Below are 22,066 nucleotides of genomic sequence, written 5' to 3' on the forward strand. Positions count from 1 at the left end.
TATACACTTCGCACAGGCCCTTTACAAAGGGTATCCATTGTTTCTCGAGGCTGAAAGGAGGCCACCCATCTACAATCTATAGATTTGTGCATGTCTCTTGTGTGTGTACATATACTATATACATTTGTGTATTCGTGTGTATATCTATCCAACCAACGCCCTCTCTCCTTCTTTCTCGCTCCTTACTACTACTACTTCCATTGCCGACTCCTCCTCCTTCCTCTATAATTCTTGGCAGCCATTGTTTTCTGGCCGAGCGATCCCCCCTCTTCCTCCAATAAGGCAGCGTCGGCCATAGTTGTTGTTGTTGTTCGAGGTGAGTTTTTGCCAGGCATATACATACCTAAAACCTACCTAAGTAAGTAAAAACGTTAATTCCAATCGATTTTTTTCTCTCTCTCGCCTAAAACCTAAATCTACTCTAATTTTTACAAGTCTCCCCCATTTTTTTTTCTCGATAAATAATCCATATTCTCTTTATATATTTTAAGTCAGTTTTTAATCTCCATCGCTTTTATATAATCCGCTGCGCGTTCTACATTTTCTTAAAACTAATTACGGATGTTTATTTCACTTAAAAACAAAATTCGTTAGATGAAATAATTAGGGATTAGTATTAATTGAATTATAGACTTGACTAATATCCTTTTTCTCAAAATTAATCTAAACCTTTTTCTCGCCAGTCGTAAAAAATAATGGCTTGTATTTTCGAAACTGAAGAATTTTTTTTTTTCTAAGAATTCTGCTCATTTTGTATAAACGTTTATTTTTCTTAATAAATGCCACTAGTTTAGTAAATCATATTGCTTACACATTTTTTTAAAAGTAGCTGTTAAACATTTGAAGTCAATCCTTTTTCATTGGATTGAGAAAGACTTGAAGCTGTTTATAAAGATGACCCCAAAATTTTAAATTAGGAAGTAGACGTGACTCACGCAGTCTCTTGGATACAAAGAGCATATTTAAAGAGTAGTATCTCCGTTTATATATATTTACATATTATATATTTATACATAGAAGGGCGCATGTTAAGATAAAAGCTAAGAAGAGTCTATAATAAAGCAAGAGTTGCGCAATCATCTACCGCACCCTTTCTAATTGTGTTTGGGAGTACTATAAAGGGATATACAAAAGTAATAAATTTTTAGTATCTATTTCTGTAAATGTAAACTTTAACAATTATGCAGTATAGTTAACAAGACAAAAGGGTGAAAGACAAACTAATAGGCAACACAAACTTTTTCTTTAATATTTATTATAGCATTTATTGCAATTTTCTTTATGGAATTTTCCAAAACTGCAAAAACAAAACGGAATTTACCGAAAGTGGAAATGGAATTGCTGAAACGAAAACTTTATATATAAATATATTTTCCCTGTCTTTTACTGAAACAAATAGTTTTAAAATTTGTTAAAATTTTACAAAAATCGTATTTAAGAAATAAACCAACTTTGCCCCCCCCCCTCTCCCCACGTTTTAAGAACGTTTAATCGCGTTAATTATAATCTCGTTATTTGAATAAATTTTTTTTCGGTTTACTGAAGATCCCGCATTGTCAGAACACATGTACTTATTTCAGCGTATAGACATTATCTTAAATAATTTTGTAGAATATATTTAAATATATATTCTACATTTTTATTGTGGTTCGTACTTTTCTCCGTCACGCCGACTTTCAACAAATTCTGAAAGAGAAAGAATTTAACAAATTCCACAGTCGCCATATTGCTTTTTTTTCTTTTACCAACCGATTTCGTCTAATACTTGCGTAACTTTTCAGTTGAAAAAGTATTTTTCTCACTTAATGTAATTCTCTAGACTAACTTATATAAAAACATTTAAAGCTTTTATGTCTAGTTTTAAGCCATGGCCAAACGGCAGTCTCTGAAGAAAACAAAACTTTTTTTTTTTTTTTTTTTTTTTGACAAAAGAATGGTCATAATTTTAATTCTGATAATGGATAAAGTCAATTAAACTTATTTTATAAAGTATATCGAGAATAACTTTATTCGTTAAATTCATCTTCTGAATGGGTGCGGGAAGGTCAGCGTCCTAACTTCTTTTTTCAAAGACGCCATTCTAATACGATTATTCGATTTGTCGTTTCAGAATTACGTTATTAAGCGTCAAATTCTGTTTAAAAAGAATTTGAAATGATTCGATTTTGTGGTTTTAAACAAAATATTCAGATTTATAGACGTAATTTAATATTTGGTTAAGTTTTAGAGCACTGCATGTTTTAACTTTAATTTTAAAAATATTAATAAAACAAAAACCGACTCTTAACCTGAACTCTAACCCTAACCTGAAACAATGAAGGACGATGGGTCCAGACTTCAAACTCCGTAAAAACAAAACGAAATTTACTAAATTTAGTGAAGAAAAACAAATCCAAACTAAATATTTTAATACATATTAAATTACAAAATAATTTTAAAACTTTAAATCTAACCGTAGAATATATATATATATATATATATGGAAATTTGAGATGCTGAAAACTTACGCAACTTAAGTATGACTATTTTATTTTTAAAAGCTTCTATTAAAGAATCCTTTAAGTTCCTTTAAGAAAAATCTATCATTGTGGATTTTGTTTCGTCTCTCCTTCCCCTTCCCTAAAATCAGATGATGTCTTTTTAGGAGGAAGGAGGAGGGGCTGTCGGAAATGCCCCCTCCTCCTCCTCTTACAATATTTTTGATGCATTACCCCACTACTACTACCGCAAAAAAAAAAAAAAAAAAAAAATCTACGGAATTATTTTAATTTGGATATTTTTTTTATCTGCTTAATTAAATAAAAGTATTTTTCGTCCTGTCTCCTCTCCCTCCTAACTGTAAACGGTTTTTTTGGCCGACATTTTTTTTCCGGTTCATAACTCCATATTTCTTTTTCTTTTCATTTTAAGGTCTTAACATTGTATATTCTGAAAATGAACACTGCATAAACGAAAAACTACTGTTTAAATATTTAATTGGGCCAACAACAGTAACTAAACTGGTCACTGATTTTGTAACCATCTGACCCTGCTGCTGCTAGTTTTTCTAGAACTGCCCCACCCAAAATGGCGTCAAACACTTTCTTCCTCTTCGCTTATTTCTACCCACACTATATATATATATATATATATATATATATATATATATATATATATATATATATATATATATATATATATATATATATATATAAATAAATTTCAATAGTGACCTATTATTTACCATCATTTTTGCTAGTTTACCTCTTTAAGTGTTTTTTTTTTATTTTTAATTTATTTTTGTTTACTACGAATTCTTCGTTCTTACTATGAATAAATACTTCAATGTCACTATAAAAATGAATTCATAGACATCTTTTATAAAATTTACTGCTTTTGGCGGAATATTTTTTATATGGAATAAAAGGTGAAAATGTAATTTGATTTTTCTCCGCTTCATTTTTTAAATTTATTCGTTCAGAAGCAGCTTTAAGCAATTCCGCAGAAAATGAATCTGACATAATGACATGGGCGGCGGCCTCGTAGGTCCGTGGTTTGACGTTATGTCGTAACAATCAAAAGGTAGTATCTGTCTCTCTGTAAAATCTGGCTTGTCGAGGGCCCTGCCTGTGGATTAGAATAATGGCATTACCATTCTATTTCAGGCGGCCTTCTCTACCGGGAAATGCCGACGGGGTTCGATTATAGCAAATTTTTATACCCATCCAAGGTGGCTCATTTGGGAGGGAGGTGAATACCCCCCCCCCCTGCTCTCTACGAACTCTGTCTAACCTTGTTGAAATGGGGAAACTGGCACAGGCGGTGAAAACGCCCTCGCCCCTCCGCCCTTCTTATACACGAAAGCTACTTGTACATTTTCCTTAATTTGTTTGAGTCTGACAATCTTTTTGTTTTTATAAGCACGATTAAGTCAACATCGAAAAAATATTTGTGACTATCCGACCGAGATCAAAGGGTATCTAATGCCTTCCCCCCCCCCCGCATCTTTTTGTCCTAGGTCAGCCTATTTGTACCTATTTACTATGCCTCCCCACGGGACAGTTAGACACCAGGGTCGTTTTTTAACGTGGAGAAAAGGTACAAAAATAAAAATTGTCTCAGTCGTGAAGGATTTCTCCTCCACCGAAAGAGAACAAGAAAATGAAGTGCAGCATCTGAAGAACAGATACTACACTTTGATCTTGTCCAGGTCAGCCTATTTGTAGTACGAGTTTTACAATATACATATGTATTCGAAAAAGTTGTCACAAAACAAATATGTTATCAAAGGCAAGATAAGTTACTTTTCTACACAACTGGATATGTTTTTAGTGTTTATATTTAATGTAACATGTTTATTCAGCTCGAAAAACAGTGTTTACCGATGTATTAGAAAATTCCAAATGGCAGCCAACTCTCTTTAAGGCGGTAAGTTTGGGAAAATGAGTTATAAATAAAAAAGATAAAATACTCTTAGAAAATCGCTCAATATGTGCTCTCAATATGTTATCGTGACATAGGCTGACATATATTCGGCGGGTTTTTAACAGTATTTTGACTGTTTGTTTTTTATTTATAACTCATTTTCCCAAACTTACCGTCTCCGAGAGTCGGCCGCCGGCCGCCATTTTTAATTTTCCAATACGTCGGTAAACACTGTTTTTTCGAGCTAAACATGTTACATTAAATATAAACACTAAAAACATATCCAGTTGTGTAGAAAAGTAACTTATCTTGCCTTTGATAACATTTATTTGTTCTATATTTGTTTTGTGACAACTTGTTCGAATCTGTGTGCAGTAAAACAAACCCCCAAAAATGACCCCCCCCCCCAAATATATAATAGATGTTATCAAAGGTAAAAAATAAGTTACTTCTCTACCTAACTGGAAAAAGTATTGTTTTTCTCACTTTGAAGCGTTAAATTAATAAACTTTAGGTTTTGCCGTAATTTGACATATTTTTGATGTCTCGATAATAACTTAAAAATTAAACAAAATGGTGCTGGCTGGTCTAATGTAGGTGTTTAGGATCTTAGCCACATTTTCGCATCACAAAAGACTAGCTCTGCTAGAAAGCTGTGGCCGGCGTTACAAAATTATTTCCGTCGACGAATTTGCGTTCGTAATAAAGTATAAAGACTAAATGTTTACTTTTTACGATTTATACAAGTTTTTATTCACTTTTTTTTTTTTTTTTTTTTTGAAGACTTGAAACTTTTTTTTCTGAAAAATAAAACTTATCCAGAAAAGGCATTTGTTCACTCGTAAAATTAAAAACGTGAGTCTTTTTGGGTAAGTTTTTTTTTTTTTTTTTTTTTTCCAAGTCACAACTTATCCTCGAGTATTAAGTTTTTTGGTAAATTTTTACGACGTATTATAAACGCCCCAACCTCCCATGTTAAGAACGGCTTTCGGAATAAACGCCCCCAACCTCGAAAATCGCTAACATGGGGTGGTTGGTTACCACCCCATGTTAGCGGTTTTCGAGGTTGAGGGCGTTTATTCCGAAAGCCGTTCTTAACATTTTTTTACGACCTGCCTCAGCGTAGTATAAACACTATGAAACTACCCCGGGTCGGGTGGTTTCATAGTGTTTATACTACGCTGAGGCAGGTCGTAAAAAAAAAAAAAAAAGAAATACCAAAAAATTTATTTCTAGGAGTAAACAACGTGCGCCTTTTCTGGATAAGTTTTAGTTTGTGGCAGGATTGGAGTTTAGATGGCGCGCCGATTAACCTCGAACCCAAAACAACCCAAACCAAATGCGAAAGGGACGGACACAAATATCGAGCCACCGGTTTGACATGCCTGGAAACTGACCATTTTTATATACATTGTAAATATATATAGAACTTTTTATGATTAAAAGAAAAAAAAAGAAGTAAATAATATGAACAGAATTGTTCTAGTACTTTTGCAGAATTGTTTTGCAACTTTCATTTTTACTTTTTACAAAACAATTGAAAAAGAAAAACTGAAACGCGCATAGGGACCCTACGCCGTAGGGTTAATTTTAATATAAATGGTCGATTAATTAATCACGGTCAATTATTCGACTTATATAATTAATCACGTGATTTCACCTAACAATTTACTAAAACAAAATCATTTAAAAAATATTGCGGTACAATAACTGCATTAATATGAAAAAATTTTATTAAAAAAAAAAATTCCGTGCCTAACAATTTAATAATAAAAAAAAGTCGAATAATTGACCACGTGATTAATTAATCGATCATTTATATTAAAATTAACCCTACGCGTGTTTCAGTTTTTCTTTTTCAATTGTTTTTTGTAATAAAACAAAAACTGTTAGGTGAAAGTACAGAATAGTTGCAAAACAATTCTGCAAAAGTACCAGAACAATTCTGATCGTATTATTTAAATATTTTAAAATTATAAAACGTTCTATTTCTATGTTTACAATGTAAATAAAAATGGTCACTGTTTTCAGGGATGCAAAAACCGGTAATTTGATATTTGTGTCCTTCACTTTTGGTTTGAGTTCGAGGTTGGTCGCCAACTAAACTAATCATGCCGTTTTTGTTTTAGGAAAAATTATGGTACTCCTTGGGCGTTGAGTTCCATGGCGACCAGTAGAATTATTTAATGGTCGCTCCCTTAGTCAAGGCTAACGCATGCGCAAGTAACATTTATTTACTGACGTTGGCTTAGTAACTAAACGATTTATTGGTAATTTCGTAACCCTTAAACGCATGCCGGAAGATTTAAATTGGCATTATTGTTGTAATGAAAAAAGGTTTCATTCAACACACAAACCAAAAAACACATACTAATAATTTATTATTCATTGAAATTTACTAAATTTTAAATAGGCACCGCCAAAACTGGGGGGGGGGGCAGGTCAGTACTTTTTGACGGACCGTCTTTTTAAAAATCTACCAAAAATCAGGTAATTATCCGATCAATACGAAATTTTCAGCGATTATTAGGAGAAGAATGAACTTTATAACAGTGTACTTATTTTTCATAAACGATATTTATATACATATATTTTTTTGCTTACAAAACCCCCCTTTGTTTTGAAGTGGGAACAAATATGCTTAAAATAATCATCTGAAACTGAAAAAAACATTGTTGTTGTAAGGGACAGAATTATAGATTTAAAAAAAAAAAAAAAAAAAATTGTTTGCATACCTTATTTTGACGTCTGAATATCAGAACTTCGATTGTGTTTAATTATCCCGCTTTTGAGTTTTGAAGTGTGAAATTCGGTGAATATGTTAAGTAAAATAATTAATTTAAGTTAAGCAAAACAAAAAAAAATTTTTTTTAATATTTATACGAAAAAAGCCATTTTAAAATTTTTGATAAATAAATTAACAATTTTTTTTAGCGAGCCGAATAATGCATGACCATTATTAAACAGGGCATGCTTTGAATAATCGATACAAAAAAAAAATTCGATAAATATTGTACCCTTTGTGTTAAAAATAGCATCATTTTTTTTTTCGATCTCGTTTGAAAACGTTTGCCGCCTTTCGACTACGGTGGACCAAACGCGCTGAAATATTTTTTTTTTTATTCTGCTTTAAATTGCCCCCCCCCATTTTGGGGAGCCTGGCCCCCACACACATACACATTAAAAACCAAACTCATACAAATGGTCACCCATCTGGTACTGGCCAGCCTCAGCTTAATAATACATTGAAATTTTCGTCACTGAAAAATAAGTTTTTTTGGCCTGTTTGGTCTTCCATAGTTTTCTTATCATCAAAAGAAAACGTAAACAGAGTCGATCTGAACTCTACGTCGACGCGAAATATTTGGTTACCTATATGAATAAGTGGAATTATTTAAAATTCAGGTACTTATATTATAATATTTTTGCATATTCTCTGAGAAAATCATCCTAAATCTTAGTTAGATAATAAATAAATTAATTAATTATTTCAAAACCCCCTTTTTTTTTAATATTTAAGTACGTTTTTTGTGCAAGACAAAAAATGTCAATTGTTAACTTTTTGGGAAAATTTAACATTTAAAATTGAATTAAAAATAGTAGAAAAAGTTTTATATTATTCTGTTTTCTATATGACAAAATTCAGGGTTTTATCTTTCTGGAAAAAAAAAGTTACTCAGAAATAATGGATTTTAATAAATGTAATTTAGTTTTAAAAAACAACTTGATTTTGCGGCCATTTTTGGCGGTGCCTAATTTTAAATGAGAAAAGTTAATAAAAAATACTTTGTGCGCATGTAAAAATGTTTATAAAAGTGAAATTATTTAAATATTCACTTAATCTAAAAAAAAATTTTTTTTTTTTTTTTAGATTGGTCCACCTTATAAACATGTTAAGAACAGCTTTCGGAAAAAACTTTTTTTGGGGGGTGAAAAAATATTTGCAAAATTTAACTGATATTTGTTGTCAGCATACTATATAAAAAAATAGGAGGGGTTCGTAAATAAATATTACGTGCGTATGCGGCAATGCGTTAGCCTTGACTAAGGGTGGGGGCACTGGGGGACTAAGGGAGCGACCATTAAATAATTCTGTTAGTCGCCATGGAACTCAACTCCCAAGGAGTACCAAAATTATCTTCGAGTGTTTTATCCTTGCTAAGTTGAGACTTGTTCAGAAAAAATCGTTTTTAATTTTACGAGTGAAGTGACTTTTCTGGATTTTTTTTCTTCGGAAAAAAGGCGAAGTGAATTTCAAGTTTTCCAAAAATGTGAATAAAATACATTGTGAATAAAAATAAATTGTAAAAAGTAAACATCGTTTTTAATTATACTTTATTACGAACCTAAATTCGTCGTCCGATAAAAGGTAAACATTTGGCGCTTCTGCACTATCAGAACGAAATTTTGTAGTCAATAAATGGAGTTTTCAGATAAACAATGGTTTCTAATTTTTTTAGCTTAATTATGCAGTCGAAATTACCTGAATATTACTGAATTAGAAAAAATAATTTTGTTAGCAGGTGAAAAATTTCGACCATCTTGTTTTTATAAAATAAATTGAAATGGAAAATTACCCCCCTCCTTTTGAACTCTCCGGTGTCTTACATAACCAAATACGATCGTTTTCTTCAAATTTTCTTTTCTTTAATAGTTTTCTACCTTATCGATTTTCGTAATTTTTGGATATAATAAAAATACGAGCGTTAAGTAGATACCATTGTTTTCATGTATTAAGATTTCCGAAATTTCGTTCTAATAGTGTAGAAGCGCAAAATATTTTTATGCGACACCGGCTGTATCTTTCTAGCAAAGCTAGTCTTTCGCAATGTGAAAATGCGGCTAAAATCTCAAAGCACCAACAAAATAAGCACCAACAAAATACTGTTAAACCCCCCACCCATAAATGTTACCGTGCTTTTTTATTCGATAGGTTTTTAACATTCGTAAGTCATTAAAACTAAGATGGAAGTGTCAAATAGCGAACTTTTTTTTTCTTATTCTTCGCCTAACGCTCGACACGATTTTTCGGATCAAATAAACGTTTTGATGTAAGTGAAAACATCAAAACCTTATTCAAATAGCTTTGATAACATTTGTTATATTTTTACCACTTTTTTTCGTACCTATGTGTCTTGTACAACAAACCAGAATACCCTTTTTAGGAAGTTGGGTGTTTCCAATGTTTAATTGATTATGTCCCATCTGACTCTCATGAGGATTTGTTTTTTAGGACTAATTTCAGTTGTGGGGCCCAAGAGTTGCAGTTTCAACCGCATTTCTGAATCTGCATTGTTTAAGTCTGGTGTTTGTTCAGAAATGTACCGTCAAGCTCCTTTTGTATTTGTTCTGCAGTCCTGACTGTCAAATTTTTGGAGTTCTGTATTGTCTGATGATATTCCTAAGTTTTATGCATTCTTTAATTAGCTAGGTAGCCTCTGTCTATTGCTAACTGTTTATGACCATGGCTTAATAAAGGCGAGGGTTATGGGAAATTATGGCCGCAACAACATCTTAAGCCTCTTTCTAGAGGCTTGTCTAGTTTACCCTATAATTTGAACCCAACATGGTATACGGATTCATAACTTTTCTAAGTGAGTCGGTGATTTTGCAGAATAGCCAACACGGCAAGAGGTGAAAAAAATAAATGCACCTACCTGGATATTTTTCAAAATAAAACCTGTCGAGTTAGAATGAAAAACAAAATGGTAGTCTCGTTCGAGCTATAGCCAAGCTTCCATAATCGCTTGAAAATCGAAAATAAACGATACTAATAAAAATATTTAATGAATGTTACCAATTGTGCGAAAATGTAATGTTCTAGCGGTATTTTACAATTTCGAACTGTTAAGTGTCCACGCGCAGCTATATTCTTTGTTCTAACCGAACGGTGGACATTAAGAGTTTTTGAACTAGTGTTAACTTTTAAAAATAACTCTGTAAATATGTAGTTTAGCTGCGTAATTTATTTGACAGACAAAAGCATTTTTTTATATAAAACACATTAGACCCTAAGGCTGAAATAAAACCAGAAAAAATTCATTTTTATTTTTTTTTTTAGTATTTATGCACTTATTGAACTGTGCTGAAATGACGTTATTTAGAAATCCATTCTTAACATGAACAGAAGGATGTAACTATTCTGTAGTTTCTAGTTTAATGAAAAAAATATTGTAAAACTTTAACTTAAATATTTAAAAATAGTGCGGTTCAATAAGTGTACAACCATCTATTTTAACATTTTTATTAGACTAAGTGTACGACATTCGAGGCTGCCATATTGCTCGTTAAAAAATTTACCTTTTTGATGCCAGGCTTTTTTTTTTTTTTTTTTTTTTTTTTTTTTTTTTTTTTTTTTTTTACTTTCCTGAACCATGCCTTTGCCCCCCCCCTCCCCTTTGTAATGAAGAGCGAAAAAAGGCCAATCTGTCAAACTTTAGAAAGGCCAAATTTTAACAGCAGTACAGACAGCGACCTCAAATGTCATACATTTAGTCTAATAAAAAATGATTAAAAAAAAAAAATTTTCTGGTTTTATTTTAGCCTTTGTGTTTGTTTTATATAAAAAATAGTTTTGATAATTTTGTCACATAATTTATGCTGCTAAACTACACCTTTACCAATAACTTTCAGATTCTTGCTTTCGGTAACATTTTTGTTTTACCCAAACAAATGGACGGGGGGGGGGGGTCGGTTAGTTAAAGTACAAATCTATAAAAGTGAAACTGTGTACATTTCCCTACCAAACTGTCAATTTTCAGTCTACAGACTCGAGATTTGACATAAGGGGTCTTGAGATTTGGGGGGAAATGTTTTTCATGTTTGTCAGAAATTTGGCTGTCAGGGAGTCAAAGTACGATGATTTGATTTTTGAGAACTCTACTAACCTCCTTTGCCGATTTTGGGTCTGAGCACTTGAAATTTTAGATGTAGGTTACTTGTACATGGATCAAACTTTGATTTGAGCCAAAAACAAATGTTAAGGGGGTCAAAATTGGTCAAAGTTTTTAAAAAATTTACCTCGGCGGTCTCTACCAAATTACTCAACCAATTTTTAGTCTGAACATTTGAAATATTACATATTCAGACATAGGGAAAGCTTTTTAATCGGTTTTTGGCCAAAAATTTGGCTGCCAAGAGATCAAAATTCAAAGAATTTTACCTTTGTGGTCTTTAGCAAACTATTCAACCAATTTTGGGTCCAAACACTTGAAATTTTAGATGTAGTTACCTGAACAGGAGTCAAACTTTATATGTATGCACATAGACTTATGAACAGTACATAGGGCACGAGCAAAGCCGGGCTGAACTGCTAATACACCAATAATTTTGCTCTTTAATTCAAGTCGGATTACTTGGCATTCGCCAGTGTAAATGCTTTAAAATCACTTTCGAATGGGCTGAGTAAACACGCTGACGAGCATTTAAAATTCTATTAGTGATTGGCTAAAAATTCGAAAAATGATCGAAATTTAAATTACTTTAATGGAAAGTAACGTCAAGCATGATTCCAAATTGGTTTGTGCCTAACTCTGTTGCAAAGAACTCAAAACTAAAGTAGGCATGGCCAAAAAATTGCAAACAATTAGTTTTTAAAACTAATTAAAATCTATTCTTGAGAAACTTTTTTTTCTTTTTCCATAAAGATAACCTGAATTTTTATCATGAAAAGCAGAATATAAAACTTTTTCTATTTTTAATAGAATTTTAAATTAAAAACACTTCCAAAACTAGACTGCTTTTTTTTTTTTTTTTTTTTTTTTATCGTTAAAACATTCACCTTTTTTGAACTCTTATATATATATATATATATATATATATATATATCGATGATTTAGGATTTGCTATAAGAATATGCAAAAATATAAGTACCGGAATTTAAACTAATTCCAACTGTTTATATCGCGCTCTACAGATTTGCTTAACGAATTACAAAAACAAAAAAAAATAAAACAAACTTTAAAATTAAGTATAGAGGCCTAGAGGGTACTAAACTGTTTGATTTGGCGATTAAGTGAAGGGTTTTTCTTTTTCATGAGATATATTTATTTTTCTGTGGAAATATTCGTTATTCACTTATATTTCCCTTTTTATATATACTAATGCTTATTTAAGAAGCTTAATACAGAGCATATAAGGAATAAAAACAAATCAACCAAATTTCATTATGTTGATACAATTCGTTTAATTCAGTTAATAGAATTGTGAATGTCAACTGAGTTAAAGGAATGATTGTAAGATGGTCAACATCATAAAATTTGGAATATACTTCTTTCGTGTGTGTTGCCTACATAACATCCAAAGTTAAGCAACGATAAGGTTGGCCAGTACCACATGGTGACCATTTGGGGAATGCTAAGCATGTGTTGAAAACAACTGCATCTAATATCACGGTTGGGCCACCATAGGTGAATAAATAAGAAATTGGCAAAAGAATTGTATTTTTAGTAAAATGCAGTTATTGATTTTTTTTTTTTTTTTTTTTTTTATCGATTCTCCAAGGAATCTATTTTAATGGTATACTAGACTACTTGTGAACTGTTGGGTCAGTATGTTAGATTAACTATGGAATTAATGTATGAGTGAGACACTTGTGACGTAACGAAAATATTTTTGTGACATAAACATTTCTCTGAAAGTATATTAAAATGAAAAGAATAGATTTCTGAGTCGTTCTGTTTATATTATTTTTGACAAAAAAAATTCAGCCATTGAATTAGAAGTGGTTTGCCATACTTATAGGTAAATGTGCACTGAACAGATACCATAATACTTAAGAATTAAATTCAAATTTTGATGTCTTTTAATTTAAACGCGAAAAACAAAATTGGTATGCTGAAAACGTACACGGTAAAACAATGTTTTATTGTTGCGTTGATTATTTGTAACGCAAATTATAAACATTTTTGGGGTTATTTATGTTGGTAGTGTAGAAGAAAATATATGAATGTTTTTAAGAAAGGTATATTAAAAAAAAAATGGAGAATAAATTAAAAAAAAAAAAAAAAAGGCGGTGGGTAAATCGCCATTGTAAAATGCTCTTATGGTTGTCGATTAGTTAAAGTAGATTTATTTGTAAGAAAATTGCGTTAAAATAACTTAAAGGTAATACGGAAATGAACGATGTAAAAAAAAAAAAATGCAGAAAGTATTAACAATTGTTTATTTGGATAATTTAAGCGCAAAAAAAAACAAAAACAATTGAGACGCTGAAAACGTACACAGTAAGAATGTTTTAATGTCGCGTTGATTATTTATGTATGCATGCGCAATCGGAAGTTGTAAACCGAATATTGGGTTACACCCCCCGTTACAAGGTCATTTGAGTTTTATAATTATATAGATTAGCAATATTAGGTTTACTAAAAGAAAATTTTTCAGATTCAAAAGTAGTGTTTTTTTTGCAAAAATAAGGATATATATATAAAAAAGATAGTTAACATGTTCAACAAATTTTACACTTCAAAACACAAAAGATGAAAAAAAAAAAAAACACATTCAAAATTCAGATTTTCAACCTTAAAATCTGATATGTGCACGGTTTTATCTTACCCCCCCCCCCCATATTTTCAAGTTTTACCATATTTTTTGTTTATTAAATTGTTAGGTGAAAGTACAGAATAGTTACAAAACACCTGCCAGCCTGGTAACATAAGTGCATAAGTACCAATAAAGTGATTTTTAATTTAGTATTCAACTAAATCCATAACAAGCGACACTTAAATGAATGGTTTATTTTATTCTCGTTACACAGTAATCACATGATTAAAATTTTAGACGAAAAATTGGGAGACAAAAGGACCAGGAAAACCTAATTTTAAGGTTTATTTAGCTATTTTAATACTAAACTGTATTCAGTATATGGTAGATTGGCTTTGTTTTACTTTGGCTCCCCCATTGTTTCTACGAGACTGAGCATGATATTGTATGCGAAAAAAAATCATCCTTGGCAATGTTTGAAGTCAAACATCAATAAAAAAAAAATTTATTTTTCAATTTCTTTAACCAAAAGGTTTTTTTTTTTTTTTTTTTTTTTTTTTTTTTTTTTTTTTTTTTTTTACATGAAAATATTTTATAAATCTTCAAATTTCTTCAATGAAAAATTTTACATTTTTCATCTAAAAAAAACAACGTATCTAATACATGATATTCCCAAAATAATTCTTTGATTCGTTGCCACCAGAGGAATTCTTGTAACTGACTTATTTATAAGTCTTATATCACTAGTCCCTCTCCTCTCATGGACCTGAATTTAACTTTACAAAGACTCCAATTACCTTCCACACGGTCTGTGTGAATAGTAGGGTCATCTGAATCCAAAGTTATATAGGTGGTTTATCACATGGTTCGGTAGTGCATTATAGGCACGCTAACCATCTGTCACAATCCGTGTGCCTGGTCTAATGTACTTATGCTATTATTGCCAATAGGGTTCCAACATCTCGTTTTGACTGGCACCATCATTGTCAACTCATTTCTTGTTCGACTAGACCAAGAAACCACTGGCCTGAATGAAATCTGTGGTATTTCCTGTAGATGCGATTACTTAATCACTTTCGATTATTTGTTCAGGACCACCTAATTTTACTGGATTTTCCAGCATGGTTATTGCGCATATACACGAATGTAATTGAACCAGTCTACTGATTTCTTGGAGACCCTAGTTTCCTTTGCAACAATCACTAGTGGTAACTTGTATCTTTCAAAGAAGGAACCCGCTTTAACTTGGGGGGGGGGCAAGACCAACAATAGCTGTCGATAAAGTGCCTCATTCCTACTATGAAGATTCATATTTTGACAGGGGGTTAGTACACTTCGGACTGGTGTGTTGGTTGTGCCAACCATTTCATAGCATTCAGTGTATTTGTGGAGGAAGTTTCTTGAATCGTATCACTGCTGTTGCCAGTTCTATTGCTGGCATTTGTTAATTTGTTCGTAATCTCTTTAAAAGTCACTTTTGAAAACTTTCGGGAGTCGTGTTAGAAAAAAAAAATCTTACAAAAATTTATATATCTCTCTCATATATATGAGAGAGAGAGATGAGTATTGGCTGAAGAGAGCTTGATATGGATATTTTAAACGATCCTAATCATCGGGCTTGAAACTGACGGTACCAAGACTTGTCTCTTCTAACAACTTTCTGTACACAAAGTACAAAATATTAATACGCTCTTATATTTTAGATTTTCCTTTTAATTGAGCACTCTGCTGGATTTCTTTTTCCAAAAATAAACTAATCATATATATATATATACACACACTAGCATGGTACCTGGTGTTATCAAGTCGATATGAAGTTCCACTTGGAACATACCTGCTATACTAAGGATATTGATCATTTCATCATGGGCAATGTTGATACTCGCCCACCCCCTCACAGCAATTTAAAAAATAAAAGAACAAAAAAAAAATGTAAATATAATCGCCCCCTCCCCTCAAAAATAAAATGTGATACCCTAAGTGTATCAGAATTTTTGGGCAAGTTTCCATTGCAAATATTTGATTAAATACTCCATGTCTACAAGCTTATAACAATATGAAAATGTAATTTCAAACCCTAATTTTTATTTCAATAAAATGAGCAATGACTATATTTTAAAACCATAAAAGGTTTAATCGAAAAATATACAATTTTTTTTTATTTTTTTATCGGTTTTCTTTAAAAAAGATTTCACAAATCAAATTTAACTTCATCGAAATCTAATAAATATATATAAATGCCAAAAAAATCACTTACCTGTTCAAAATTACTAAGCTATGGGTGTTTCTATTCTTTATGTATAAGAATTTGTCCATATTTATATATATTCCATTTATTTTTTAAGTAAAAGAATTTTTAATCAAGAGTCGTGGAAAAACGTCTTTTCGACAATTGTTTATCCGCCATTAGCAAAACCGGATGTTCGTCGATTTTATTTGTTATATACGGGAGCATCAAAGTGACAATAATTTATGCCATGCAGCCTTATCTCCCTTTTCTATTTTTGACATTTCATTTCAACTACAAAGTGGTCAGTATGTGCTACCATATTTGCAAAATAACATTTCATTCATGGATTATAGCCGATTACTAAAAATTTGCTCTACCGAACTTCCAATTTTTTTCTTCTTGTAAAGAAATACATGAATTTTTGATCTAATATATTTTAATTCTTCTTTATCGGGTGATTTTTTTTTTTCTTTTCTTTTTTTACATATCTAAAAAGAAAACATTGAATGAAATAGAAAAAAAATTGTCATCAACGTCCAATATTTACTTGATAATCTAAGCATAACATAAACTTCCACTTTAAAAATAAAAAAATCAACGTGGTTTTTAAAGTGTTTTACACTTTGGACTTTACAGGTAAATTTCCAAAAAAAACACTTTTTTTAAATTAAAAGATCAATGAAATATTCTATTTTCAATGTGTGATATATAAAACTTTGGTACGTAAATTATTGAAGTTTTAATAGACATTTCAAAATAGTGGGGGGGGGGTGAAATTAAAAAATAGAACGTTTGTCTAAAATTATATTTGGTTTATTAGAAAGAGCATAAAATTTCACATTGACCCTGAAAATATCGTAAAAATTGAACCAATAGAAAAATTTTGATGGATTTTTAAAGTTAAAAAATTGAAAAATATTTAACTTGTAAAATTCAATTGCTTTCATTATGTAAAAAAAATGGCTGCATAAAGGCGAGTCAGCACTTTGTAAACACTTTTTAAAAAAATAAATATTTCCATTTTTTTAAATCACTTTAATTTTTTATTTTGGAAGTATATTCCATAAAGAAAATAAACAATCCACTTTAAAAAGAGAAATTACAAGATTTTTATATTTTATTCAGTTTTGTGTTAGGGGTGACAAAAATTCTCCCTAAATTCTGATATGCCTAGTGATACCCTCTCGACCAGATATTTTGACAGAAGGGATACAAAGAGAAGAAACTATTCTCCAGATATTGGGTACTTTTGTTGCCCATGTGCTGGGAAGACTCGACCCCCCCCCCCCAAATAAATAAATAAAACACTTTAGTTTCAATGAAAATAGGAAGTGCTTGAGCAACCGCAAAATTTTTTAAAAAATTAGCGATGTAGGCAGGCTCGAACCTGAAATGCGAATAAAAGGAAAAGGTGTTAAGCAAAGTATTGTACCCACTGGACTATGCCGACTTATGATTTTGTGACCTTGAAAAATAATGTTTATGAATATTAATGTTTCGATGTCGGTAAAAATAAATTAAATTTGTTATCAATATAAATCAAATTTAAATAATAAACTTAAATAGAACACTTAAAACAATTCTCTCACTATAAACAATAACTAACACACCACTATTTAATAAAATTGATTTTCCTTAATGTAAATGCAAATGACGTCACCTCTTAATCGTATATTTTGCAAGAATCATACTATATATAGGAATGAATGAAACCTTAAAGTAATAGAACTTTTGTATATATTAATGAAATTGTGAACAAACAGGAATACGAATTATATATATATATATATTAATCTCAAGTATTTTTTTTTTTTAATTTAATTTTCTTTACTTTTAATTGCCTCCATGAGTGCCAATTTTAATAAGCACCAGTTTTTGAAAATTTTGACAATTCCCAAAATCCTTTAAACTGCCTTAAATTTTTTTAGCAAATCCCAAAGATTGTAAACTTTATAAAGAAATTAAAACATTACCATAACGTTATAGTTTTACAATTTTACTCAATTAATAATTTAATAGCGAAACAAAACCTTAAATTTAACTGTAAAAAATCCGGTACCATGCTGAAATAACGTACTCAATAAGAGATGCTTTCTTAACTAATATGTATTTTCACCTAACAATTTTAAGATACTGTAAATTTGAAGTTAATTTACAGAGCCTTATTTAAAAACTCATAAAACAATGGCAAACATGTAACTAGCAGATGATTTTTTTTTTTTTCTACAAGAGATTTTAGTGTAAATTGAATATTTCTAAGATAAACTTTAGTTTTAGCTATACAAATTGGAGTTTGTATTACAGATTACAAATTTTAGCTATACAAATTGGGGTTTGTATTACAGATTACAAAAAGGTGTAAAAAACAAATATATAACAAATAAATGTTATCAAAGGCAAGATAAGTTACTTTTCTACCTAACTGGAGAAGTTCCAAAAACAGGGTTTACCAATGTATGTGAAGGAATTAATGTTTTTGACCAATTTTTCGATATTTGTCGTCCGAAGAGTTCAGCTTCAAAATGATACCGATCTTGTGAAAATCCGTTGCCTTTGTCAGTTTTAGGCAGACATACGAACATGCATACATATATTTAAATGGACAGGTGAAATTTAGATTATTGAAGGCAAAATGGCTGTGAGCGTTTTTGTAATATCCAAGAAAGTCTTTTTTTGCTGGGCTTCTCGACAAGGTTACTATTTTGGAGAAGTTTCCTTATATTTCCTAGATTATATTTGACTCAAAAACGGATGTTTTTTTTTTTTTTTTTTTTTTTTTTTTTTTTTTTTCTGACTTAAAAAAAAAAAAAAAAAAAAAAAAATCCCTGGTTTTCAGTATTTGTTTGTCATATAAAAGCAAAACCGATCGAAGCAAACAGCAGCACCTGGCCTTCCCGGCTGGAACATCTAGAAAGGCAATTAGCTATGATCAATGTAGGGGAAACCCTTCCTATCAGACAATTGCTATTCATTTGGACACTGCCAGAGCACCCCCTTTTCGTGGGGAGCTGGTCTTAACATCGTAGGGAAACGAATCTGGCTGAAAGCTTGACTGGCCTACAACCAGTTAAGTGCGTGATTATCTGCCATGACGTTATGGTTGACATTGCTAAATTTGAATGCTTTCGACTTCCTGTCGAGTCATGGCATAGCGGTCGGGTTTTCTTTCATATTTCTGCCTTCATGTTGCGCATGCCTACCACATTTTTTTTTTTTTTTCTCAGCGCACATCTCCAAACACCCAGGCAATGTCTGGCTTATATCAGACAAATGCTATTATTCTTGCAGGGAAACGCAGAAACTGGCTTCAGCCAAAGTTAATTTCATTCCCCTATGGTGTGAAATTTGACCTCATTAAGTTCACGCACTTGTCACTAAACTTTTTAATCATTAAATGAAAATGCTTTTTATTCCTGTCCCGTCATGGCCGAGCGGTAAGATGTCAGGTTTTTTTCCTTTTCCACCTTCGTGTCAAGGCTTCGAGTTCAAGCCTACCTCCCTACCAAAACTTTTATTGTTCTTTTACACTGACAAACACCCGGGCAGTGCCGGCCACCCAAGCTAATATATATATATATATATATATATATATATGGCAAAATGTGTGTATGTTAGTATGTCTCGCAAAAACTTTTGACAGAGGCGACAGATTTTCACGAGATTGGTCTCATTTTAAAGATCAGATGACAAATTTCAAAAAATTGGCCAAAAACATTAATTCCTTCACCCTCACTCAATTGAGCAGTTTTCTACAAGGAAGGATCATTTTCTTTTTTCTTCTCTCTCCCCCTCCCCCAAATCACCATTTTTGCAAGTCATCGTATCGGTTGGATTGATTTTGCTTAATTTCAACTTTCTGAACTTCAGTCGGACGATAGAGAAATTGACAAACATGTCATGCTTTTTTTTTTCTCCGCAGTACAGGTTTGAGCCTACCTGCCTATTTTTTTTTGTGTTCAACCAACACCCTTACACACACTACCTGGCACCCAGGCTAGTCACTATTAAATTGCATATGAAAGCTTTTGAATTAAGTGAAGTTTTGATAATCATTACAACTACTGTTCTCGTTTTCTTTCTAACGTTTTGGTTAATGTAATCTTCAACCTTTAATCATTTTTGACTTTTAGGAATCTCCTAAAACCTAGTTCTCAAATTCGAAAATATGCATTTGGAGGTTATTTGAAGAAAGGTTACTAGTCTGAATTTAAATTGGTTCATTTAGTCCGTTTTTATTTTAGTAAACTATTTTTTTTAAAAATCTTTTTCCTTAATTTTCTTAAATTTTTTATTTTATTTTTATTTTTTGTTGGATGCAAAAATGTACTTTTGAAATATCAGCTAGATATATTCCTCAATTTACTCTGGTTTGTATGATTCGCTAATGGAAAGATTGCATTTAATCTGTAAAAAAAAATAACAATTAGAAAATTTTCTGTCGCATACTTTCAAAGACATTTTTAAGTATGAACTTCCCCCTTTTTTTTTTTTTTTAGTTCTTTTGGTGGATTTGTATGAGTGCCCACCCCCTAAAAATTTTTTTTAACTCTTGTTGGGTGATTGTAGATTTTAATTTTTTTTTTTTTTTTAATGCTTTAGCAAGGTTCACTTTCGCGTTCTAACTTTCTACTTCATTGCTACCTAACTGTCCATTTCTTTACCAACAGAAAACGAATATCGCATTAAAATTAGGGCTGGCAACTAGTTTTAACGATATTGAAAAGATACTTTTCCGCATGTTTTGTGTAGTATGTAACGCAGTGGCCATTTTTCATTTAAAACTCAAGTTATCGGGTATGCTGAAAACTAATCTCATTAAAATTTTCTGCAAAGAAGTAGTTTTCCGGATGTTAAGCAATGTTATCTTTAAGTCGTGGCCATTGTTATACGCTTAAGACATATTTTTTGCCGAACAACACATAAAGAAATGGACAGTAAGTCAAGTAGCAATGAACTAGAATGTTATGAGAAAGTGAACCATTAAATTTATTTTTATTTTTTTTTCAAAAATTTTTCTAATATATTACTAGAATTTGTAATCTATAATCGGCAGAAAAAAGTTAAAAGGTGAAAAACGTGCATTTTTAGGGGGTGGGCACTCTTGTACAGGTCTGCAGTTCTTTTTATTCAATTTACCAAAAATTTAAATCTTCAGTTTACATATTCCTATTTTCTGAAAATGTTTTTAGGTGTTCTTTGACATGAGATAAGTAAATAGATTTTCAACGTTTAAAGTTGAAAGATTAATCTAATTTTTCATTTATTTTTTGTCCTTCAATGTGAAATACATTTTGTTTTATTATATAAAAATTATGTGCAGACGTTCAACTAAAAGCTAGAAATTGCATAAGATACACTCCCAAATTTTGAATCTTAGGATTGTGAGATTCTAATCTTGCCATGAAAAAAATATACTGCCAAATTTATATATTTGAGGTCATAAGGGACCAAAGAATGTTTTCAATCTGATTGGTCTGGGAATAAAGTGGAGCATCTGTTCCGATGCTACATTTAGTTCTCTCTTTGCTCAGTGAAGAAATCCTAGGCAGACAGGTTTTTTTTTTTTGTTTTTTTTTTGTTTTTTTTTTTGTCTTACAGTAGAACCCTGGGATACAGCATTACAAATAAGTAACAAAATACAGTACAAAATATAATACGCATGTATATAATCAAATAACATAACACCGTAAGACGGGGCAGATACGGTAACCAGGGGCTGGAAAAACATTTTTAATATTCCACATTGTAACCTGGAAAAATTATTCAGAGTTGTACTGTATTTTTATGTATGGCACAATCATGTTGACACACCGGTTCTCGTCAGATCACTGAAGTAAAGCAACGTTGAGCCTGGCTAGTACCAGATGGGGGACCATTTGGGAAGGCTAGGCACTGTATGTACCTTCTGGGAAGGTTGAGCATGGGGCCAGCACCCTCACCTTATAAAAAGAA

At 31.3% G+C, this 22,066-nt stretch overlaps 1 protein-coding gene across 8 annotated transcripts in view; it reads left to right on the plus strand.

Annotated features, from left to right (window-relative positions):
• The window catches only part of LOC145260529 (ras-like GTP-binding protein RHO), a 218,445-nt gene that overhangs the window by 156,695 nt on the left and 39,684 nt on the right, over window positions 1–22,066 (plus strand). For 2 of the 8 annotated variants that reach the window (XM_080118730.1, XM_080118729.1), the window contains exon 1: window positions 201–358. The exons of 4 other annotated variants lie outside the window; for them this stretch is intronic. The gene's annotated coding sequence lies outside the window, so the exon portion shown is untranslated. Of the gene's footprint in view, window positions 1–193; window positions 359–5,165; window positions 5,274–22,066 lie in introns of those variants that run through there. 2 more of the 8 variants (XM_080118732.1, XM_080118731.1) reach the window with 2 other exon arrangements.

Source organism: Euprymna scolopes, chromosome 36 (genome assembly GCF_053919585.1).
Source record: "Euprymna scolopes isolate OS-2025 chromosome 36, ASM5391958v1, whole genome shotgun sequence".
NCBI lineage: Eukaryota > Metazoa > Mollusca > Cephalopoda > Sepiida > Sepiolidae > Euprymna > Euprymna scolopes.